Source organism: Melozone crissalis, unplaced genomic scaffold (genome assembly GCF_028551555.1).
Source record: "Melozone crissalis strain CALT ecotype California unplaced genomic scaffold, PUWL_Pcris_2 ptg000046l_1, whole genome shotgun sequence".
Lineage (NCBI taxonomy): Eukaryota > Metazoa > Chordata > Aves > Passeriformes > Passerellidae > Melozone > Melozone crissalis.
The window spans coordinates 6654766-6664433 of NW_026535824.1; positions in this window are offsets into that span (position 1 = coordinate 6654766).

Below are 9668 nucleotides of genomic sequence, written 5' to 3' on the forward strand. Positions count from 1 at the left end.
TCCCTCTTGCAGCCTCAAAATCACATTTATTCAGCCACTTCTTTCTGCTTCCCTCTCCACATCAGCTTCCATTGCAAACCTCCTGTCCCAGGGCTGATCTCTGCAGATTGCAAGGTTCTGTCCTTCCAGTGCCTGTGGGACTCCTGGCCTCCTCAGTCCCAAGAGCTCTGGTTTATGCCCCTCTTCCTGCCCTTCCCTCTGTCCCCTGGCCAGTCAGGCTCACCTGGCCATTCTCCTGTGGCTCTTCCACCTGCTGCCTGAGCTGTTCTTCCTTCCCTCGGGCAGGGAACAGCTCTCCATGAGTCTGGCATGGCATCTCAGATAAGGCAGTGTGCTCCTGCTCTTTCTCTAGAAGCACCTGCACAGAAAGCAAGACAAGATGGGTTTCAACTTCCCATACGCCCTTTGTGGGCCAAGACTCAAAGGCTGCTGGGCTCACACGTTCCCAAAGCACTGTGCTGCTGCTCTGCTGGGTCGTTCTCTGCCCGAGGGGAGGCACAGATTCCAAAGTGACCCTGGCCATACAGTCAGGGGCCATCTGGGACTGAAGCTCCAACAGCCTCTCAGGCAGCTGACAGGGAAGGGGTGGCATTTCTCAAGGGTCTGGTGAGAGCCTCCCTCTGCTTCTGCCATGTCCTGTTTGTCTTTCAGTAGTGACTGACACCCCACCCTGTCCCACAGCTCCATCCTGGCTCTGCAGGGGCTTCCTGGGTGAGCTCAGCCCTTGTGAGAGACACTTCTGGGGTTCACGTTCTCTTCAGGCCTGCACCAGCATTTCTGCCTTTCTGACATCCACTCTCTTGTTGGAAAACCTGGTCATTCAGGAGATGAGGATGCATGCAAAGATCTCTGATGGAAGTCAGAGAACCTCTATGGCCATCTCAGTATATGGAGGAGGACCAAGGTGTTTCTTCTCCCTCTTTTGTCAACTGAGAATTCTGACCAGCAGAAACAGACACTCTCATAAGGCCCCATTAGCGAATGCACTTACACAGCCCTGAGGAAGCCAGTGAAGGAAACCATGTGTCATGTAATGCATGGCATGTATGACCAGAGTCACCAAAGACCACCTAAACATGGAATTGTTCCACCTCTCTAGGACAGGCAGTAATTGAAAGAATTAACTGGAGACATCAGGGCACAAGAGGCCAGAAGAGGAAAACAACTCTGAATGGAAAAACCATCATATCTGGAGGGGGAAACATCTCTGCCTGCTCAGAACTGGTCGAGGGAAAATGTCTCTAATCCTCTCCAGAAGGGATGGTTTTGGTGATCTTTGTACCTCCAACTGCCTTGGACCAGAGCCAGGAAGATTCAGTTATGTAAATGTTACATAGATAGATAGGTAGGAAGATAGACGGATAGATCTCACTACTATAATCTCCCGTTACTGCCCTCTCTGTTGCTGCACACATCAAAACATGGTAGCCAGTGCCCCGATCAGCAGCAATCCTGAGATTGCTCTCCTGTTCCTCAAAAGAGCACACTCTTGGGGAATGTGGAGATTGTAGGTCCTTATGGAAAGGGATCAGACCCAGAGCATTGCACTGGGAACTGCACTCTTTGTGCATCTGTGCTCGGGCAAGTTCTTCTCTTGGACACGACCACACTGATGGTGCTAAAGTGGCTGGAATCAGAAATGCAGCCCAGCCCCTCCCAGCTCCTGTGATCTCTGAGCACCAGCTGGAATGCAAGGGCATTGATTTCCTGCTCAATTCCCAAACACAACACACACTGGTTCCCTGGGCTGCAGAAACTCACAGGCATTGTTAAGCTCAAAATGATCTGTAAGGCCATAGGGGCTGGCCTAGAACCACAAAAGCTCCTTCCGCATCAATGTCCCTGCACCAAATGATGAGTTCTCATGCAAAAATACTGTATTGCCCAGAAGTGACACCTTGGAATAGAAACTTCGAGCAGAACCAGTGCCAGTGCTCTATAAGGGCAGGAAATAATTGCGAAAAGAACCTTAGTTGGGAGAAAAAGAAAATTAATAAGCCTCCTCCTCCAAGTAAAGGAAAAAATAACAATTAAAATAAGAGAGGGAAAGTCAAGTCCAAAAGTGGCTAAATATTTGAAAGCACTGAGGAGATTCTCAGGAGACTCCCAATGTCCAGGCTAAAGCTCCCTCAGCACCTCCTCCCTGGCCCTGTGCTGCACCCCCTTGCCCAGCTCCCCTGTCCTTCTGTGCACACGCTGCAGCCCCTCCATGACTTTCTGCTTCCCAGGGCCCACAGCTGCACACAGCACTCCAGCTGTGGCCGCAGCGCTGCCCAGCACAGGCCACGCTCACTGCCCTGCTCCTGCTGCCCCACTGCTGCTGGCACAGCCACCGTGCCCTTGGCCTTCTTGGCCCCCTGGCCCCACGCTGCCTCATCTTCAGCTGCTCAGGGCCGCCAGCCCTGCGTCCTTTGGGCCCACGCAGCTCCCCAGCCACAAAGGTGCCCATTGCACTTCAGATACTGCATGTGCCGTTTCAAGATGGCCTTCCTGTTCTACCACCTCATGTTCCAAGTAGATATCATCAATTTTGATAGGAATAGGATTCTAAGTCCCTCAGTTTAAATTAAAATGATCCAATTCAACTGTACAGGAAATTGCTCTTATTTAAATTTTCCCTATCTGCTGTCAGCAAGCATCGTTCTCTTTTCAAAAGTAGGTTTTTAGTTCTTCAAACTCTGAGAAGGAAATTTAAAAATACCTATCTCTGCCTTTATTATTTTTGTTACAGGCATGAATATGGATTTTCTTTTGGCCTTCCTAGCTGGCCCTGTACAGTCTACTGCTACTGGCCAAGCTCACATCTTCCTCTACAATTCTTAAACACCAGGAACACGAAATGTTCCTTTCTCACTCACCTCAGGATCTTCAGCACTGCTAAATACATGCTTCAGGTGTCCTGTAGTGGGAAGGGAAAATGAACCAGATGCTCTCATAGAAACTGCCTGGGCTGCTGAATCCCACAGAACAAGTCAACCCAAACAGAGATCATTTCCCATTTCACAACATCCCTCCAGGAGACACATTTCATTCACACAGTCAGCAAGAGATCAGGACAATATTCTTGGCTGTGCCTACACTTCGGCCTGTTTTGCCAGTAAATTGCTACAAACAGGACCAAGAAAATGCAAATTGTTCTTTAACACTCAATGCTCCTGTTCTACCAAACACATAAATCTGCTTTTTAAATCCTCTTCTTGAGGACTTTTTTTTTTTTTTTTTAATCACTTGCATGCACTAATTCTCATTTACTTGCTGGAAACAGTTGCCCGGAAAAGCTTCCCCAAAATTCCCCTGAGCTGTGGCAGACACTCACTGCTTTAGAGTTTACATTTCCTTGCAAAGGGAATCACTATTTTAGCACTTGGCAAAAGGTCATGTTAGACAGTCAAATCCTTTCATGACAATATTAAAAAAGAAAGAAGCTTTCTCTGAATTCTGGGAACAACTGCAGAGTTTTCACATGGCCTTCCAAGACGCTCTGCCAGTCTACATTTTCAAAGGTGTCTTGCTTGTCCCAGCAACCTGAGGAAATGACAGACTCTGCTGCCACAGACTCTCCCATGGAGGGAACGGAAGCCCTGCAGGTTCCCCTGCAAATGCTGCCCCTGTGGCTACAGACACCCCCTTTTTAGCTGAACCTCTTGGCAGGAGCTTTACCAAACCAGTGGCATCCTAATGCTCTTTCTCTTTCAAAATCAGAAAGTCAGCCACCAAGAAAGAGAAGGGAGACATGCAAAAGTCAGGTTAGGATGCACCCTAACCTAAGCAGAAGGGAAACCTCTACTTACGTACAAAGTGTGTCACGTAATATGCAGAAAAAGAAATTCCATAGGCAGCAAAAGCTGCCATGGCCAGATGGTGAAACATTGTCATTTTTGAAAGTTTTGTAAATAATAGACAAAACAAGGCTCTTGTCAGTGGGCAGCTGCCCACTGACAAATTCCCCAACCAGGAGGGTTCTCCTGATCTGAGCAAGGCCTAGGGCTGCTCTGACACTCAGGCCTTCCGTGCACCAAGGCAACCTTCTGATGTCACTTCGACAAGGTGGCAACCATGCCCTGACCTCACAAAGCAAACGCTCCATGCTGGTCTGTGAGTTTATGCAAAGCAATAACCAACCTTCCCTACAGCAAACACAAAAGAGCCTGGGAAGTTCTTCTCTGTCACAAAGCAGCACAAATTCCCTTCATGGGCACAACCTTGTTGTTCAGGGGATCCAAGAGGAACTCCAAGAGTGCCCCAAGCACCTACAGCCTGTACCCCAGCTGATCACTGAGATGGGACCCAAGCAAAGGAAACCAGACCAAGACAATGGCCCACAGCATTGCACATGTGAGAAATGACTCTCACTTTTAAAATTTTAAAGGTATAGTAAACCCTAACAAAGGACTGAATAAGGAAAAATTGCAGCATTGGGAGTCTCTGTGACTAGCAGCCATATGCTCATCTACAAAAAGGATGCTCTGCCTTTTATACCCTTAGCCCCTCCAAAAGTTTTGTCAGTCAACTTTTTCTCTGCTGTCTATTGGTGGAGATTACTTTCTTGCATCCTGACTGGAGGTCAGGTGTTGTTACACCCTGCCTGCTGGTCGCAAGCCAGCCCTCCCCAAACGCCCTGACTGCCAAGGCTATTACAAGGGGGATGGGAAAGAGGACTATGGGAGGATATATTACAATACCATCACTGCACATTTGAACATCCACATAACATCTGCTTCTTAATTGTCAGAGCCAACCTGTGGGATTTCAGCACCTTAGGACTGAGGTGCAGATTGACCGAGACCACCCTTGGGGGGCTCGGGAGTCCTGGAATGTTGCCAGAAGTGTCTGGTGGCTGGACTTTGATCCTACACGGGAGACGACACCTGTATGAGGATGGGAGGATTTCACTGGGGTAAATGGTGAAGGGATAAGTTAGAGTGTAAAACACAGGGTTTAGGATTTCTGTACAGGGGGGTCTAGAGAAGTAAGATGGAGGAATTGGGGCGTGTCCTGTCCTTCTTCTTCTTCTTCTTGGCCTCCATCTTCTGTGGTGATGGTGGCACTTTGGGATTGGTTATTACTAAAAGTGCACCAGTCAATAAGGGTAAAAGGTATTGGAAAGAATAGGTAAATATTGTATACGTAATTTTGAGTATAAAGATAAGTGACCGCCCCGGGGGCGAGGAGTGTGCCCATGGCTGGCTTGCTGGGCAGACCTCTGTCGGGCAGAGAGAAAATCTTTTAGATAAACAACCAATAAATACTGAAGTCCGAGAAAGACCTGTAGCCTCTTCTCATCCTTTGAAGCGCGGGCTGCCCAAGGCCATCTCCGAGCCTTTCCAGGCCATAAAACAGCCGAGAGAACAGACACCAACCATTGCATTACTCATCTAGAACACACAGAACCAGGAGAGAAGCCACTGTTGGCATCACAGCTGAAATGCTTCCTAACAAATCTCCCCACATATTTGCACCTTTATTGGACATGCCCAGGGCTCCGGTGCATGTACATCTCTGCCTTTCTTCCCCTTTGGCAGCAGTCGAACTGGCAGCATCTGCCTGCCAGCAGCAGCTGCTCCAAGCTGGGAACGCCACTGGCGGTGCTGATTTCCAGAGGCTTCTGTGTGCCAGGGGAAGCCAAGGCAGGAGCAGGCTGAATGGTGCTGGCGCTGCTGCTGCTCTGTGCCAGAGAGCCCCGGCTGGGCAGGGCACGATGCCCACTGCGCTGCGGGCTCCTTCTCCTGCCACAGCTGGGCACACCTGGCAACAAGGCATGACAACTTGTGGGCAAGCCAAGGGGTTTCTGGGGCTGCACTGCTCTGCACACACCCAGGTCATCTGCAGCACAGAATTTTAACCCTCAAACAGGTAAACCAAAGGGAAACAGCTGGAAAAGATTTCATTTCAACCATTCCTTATGCTTCAATAGGAATGATCAAAATGAAAGTTTCCAAGCAGGGCTGATCCACACTGCCAGCTCAGTGTGAGAAAAGAGGTATTACTTTTTTTCAGTGTTGGGTGTGTGAGGAATCACTTCCCTGAAACATGTGCACCCACGTGTTAGTATCCATGGAACTAAGACATTACTTTCATTACTTTTATTCATTACTTTGCTCAAACTCACATGCTAAACATTCTCACAAAGTATTTGACATGTTTAAATCACTTCCCCAAAATTACTGACATTTAGAGTAGGGGTCTCTTGAGGGTCTCTGGTGGTCATGTGGTGAACATCCCGTTCCTCAAAATCTCCTCCCATGGTTAAGAGCCTTCTTCTCCTTGAATGCATTGCAGCTACCTCCTCAGTAGGCCCACTGTCTTTATACTCAAGGCTAAGCCATCCACTTGCACACATTAACCACTGGTGTGAGGGAAGGTACGACTAAGCACTGCCTGTTAAAGCTTAACAGATTCACAATTTGTTGCCCGTCAACACTTCCCCAACATCTCTCGTTCCTTCTCTGGGAACCAAACACAAGCATTTTGTGATCACTGAGCCCAAGGCCACCTCCAGCCCTCCTGTCACCCAGCAGCCCTTCTCTCCTCACAAACAGCAGGCCCAGCAGTGCCTTCCCTCACTGGCTCAGTCACCAGCTGTGTCAGGAGTTCTCTGTCACACACTCCAGGACCATCCTGGACTGTTTGCTCTCCGCTGCACTCTGTTGCCAGCAGACATCCCCACCCTGTTCCATGCCCCTTGCAGAACCCTGCACCTGCTGTCCATGGGCACCTGGCAAGGGGAGGCACTCACGGCAGAGATGCACCAGCTGCCCTGGGCAGGAACCAAAACCCTCTGGCAGCACAGCTGCTGGCCTGTGTCTGGCACAGCTCTGCACGCCCCACTCCTCACGGGCTCTGGGCTGGAAATGCAATTGCACTTTCTGCCTCATGGAGAAACACCAGGGCTGCACAAACAACGGCCAGCAGGCCACATCCCAAAGGCACTGCAGCATGGAGCTGAGAAGGAAGAAGACCCTTCCCCAATTCCTAACCATACCAAAACCACCATAATGGGGACTTTTAATCTTCTGAATGTAGAGTTGATTCACTGGGTGACAAGGGAATCTTCCAATGGAGTTGAAGTTTGGTAGAGTTTTTTTTCTGAGTCCTACTCAGACTGTTGATTTGAAAATTTATTTGAAAATATATTTTAAAAGGCTGTCCAGTCATATGGTTTTGCTCTAATACCAAGATGGCTAGATGAAATGTACTGGCATTTTAATTACATCCAAACTGATTAGTCTGTAAAAGCTTTCCTGCAGAATAGCCACTAAACAAGAAATGAAAATCTGTGGACTGTTGACTTTGCAAATTTCTACTAAACTTATCAGACAATGAGGCATTTTTAGGTAGATCATAGAGCAAATTAATTCCTATGGATAACTTGATTTGGATAAACCTGTTGATTTCAAATTAAAACTGCCTGCACGTACTAAGTGGAAATCTGAATACTCACTTCTGTGAGCTCAGAATTATTAGATAGTCATTGTTCACCATATTAACAAAAATTAACTTTCTGGCTGTTTTTTTTTTTTCTTACAGCCAGCTCTTAAACACACTTTGTAACATCAAAAAGAGAGTTTGTAGCAATGTGAACCATGGGTTGGTGGAGCATTGCAGAAGGCTCCTATGTCAGCACTAAACGTTCACATTTACCATGGCATCACTTCTTGCCTTTAATTGCAAGCTACAGCTCAGTTCCTGCAGTATAGATTCACACTTGTAGTCTGTATTTGCAGCTGGGTCTTACTTTCCTGTCCAGAAAAAAATCATGCTTGGATCTCAAATCAAAATAAAACGAGGAGAGAGTCAGATTCTGGATAGGTATAGCAAGAACTAAGACATTTTTTCGCAAATATGTTGAAAAGTTGTTTGTACATGCTGCAAAAACGGCAGATTAAAGACTTGCACTCTAACTTGCAAGCTGAGCTTTGCCTGTTCTTTCTGGACTGATTTCTTGAAGCCAGACACTGAACCTAATCAGTAAGAAAATCAAAACCACAGGAGTAGTTTGGAGAATATTGAAAATTATTCTGTCATGATGCTTTTTGCCTACAAGTTCCTGGCCATCATCCGATTGGAGTAATTAGCAGAGATTGAAGCCATCACACTGTGCCTGTGCACACAATTCCTTCTCAGGAGTAATCCATGAAGCAACGCTGACAAATCCACACCAGCAGCTGCTGCCACACAGTCATGAAGCAGATAATTTGTATTTCTGCTACACTTGGACAGCTGAAGATGCCTCTGCTGAGCGAATTTTAGTGACTGCCCACCACAGATTAGACCTTGTGGTCAGTCTCCAACAAGTCAGGGCAGTTAATATTCTGCCTAAATGAACTAAGTCTAGCAATACATAGACCATGGAGCCTGAGGAAAGCCAGCAGCTGTGGGAGATTTAATTTGTTTCTGTATCTTTCTTTTAACTAATTTATTACAATCAATTATTTAAAGCATGGAAACTTTTGGCATACCACTGGCTGGAAGGTTGGTCAATCTTCCATTCATGACTCCTCTGAAAGCATCACCCCAGTGTTTTTATCAGTAGCTCTTCCATCATCATGGCTCACACAGCATTTCCTGCAGCTCTTGCTGGAGTCAGGGAAAGGCACCAGGAGAAGGGGGAGAAAGCTGTGTGCAGAGACTGTGTCAGCTTAAGAGACATTTGTTTCCTCTGATTTGACTGAATGGCTGCAGGAACCTTGCTGGCACTGCTGGCGGGGTGGCCTTTTGCAGGGCTGGGCAGAGTTTGGGGCCCAGGATCCCTCCTCTTGGTGGGACACCAGGGTGAGCAGCCCCTGTCCCAGGCAGGAGCAGAGGTTCTGTGGCTCTGCCCTGGGCACAGGGACCTGCCACTGCCATGAGCTCCTGCCGCGGCTCCTCTGGGGCAGCTCCTGCTCTGCAGTGATGATGGGCGCAGCTGGGGGTGGCTGCAATGGAGGGTGGCTTCCAGTGGGCTCTGCTGGTCTGCCACACTGGAGCCAGCAGAGCTTCTGGAAGGAGTCTCCTCTTGTGAGCTGCTGGAGCTGGAGCTGGCACTGGCCACAGCGCCGCTGTGTTCATCCCTGACAGGAGCAGAGCACAGCAGCCTCTGGGCCTCCTTGCTGCACGATGGCAGTGAGGAGACCATGGACCAGAGGTTCAGTATGTGTGACTCAGTTTCCTCATAAACTGTGCTGAGAAAACCCTGCATCCCTCCTGCCAGATCTAAGACACTCCAAGAAATCTGTTGGCACATTGGGAATTGTTTGCATTTTGAACAATTGTCTTATGAGTGCTTTTGATTGTTTTTGTCATTTTGTGTTGATTCAGTTGATCCTTCAGAGAAGCTTTCCTAATAATATAAAACATGGGGAATTGTGGAGACCCTGGGGGGGGCATTCCCTAGTCTAGGGAGACACAAGAAGCTTCCCTCAAAAAGCTGTTAGACCTCATTGGCTCCTTCCCCTGTTCCTGTGTCTGTTCCTGCGTTCCTGAGCCACACCTTCCCTATTCCTGATCGGCCCCCTTATCTTTGTACTGCCCCGAGATCAGGGTCAGCCTCCAGGCCCCTGTGGAGACAAAGTGAGACCCTCTGTGTGTGGGTGCTGGGACCTGAACATCTCCCTGCACAGCTGAATAAAACATCTGTGGAGATTATGCAAAGGCCCTTTTTGCTTCTTTACCCTGGACTATGCTAGCAG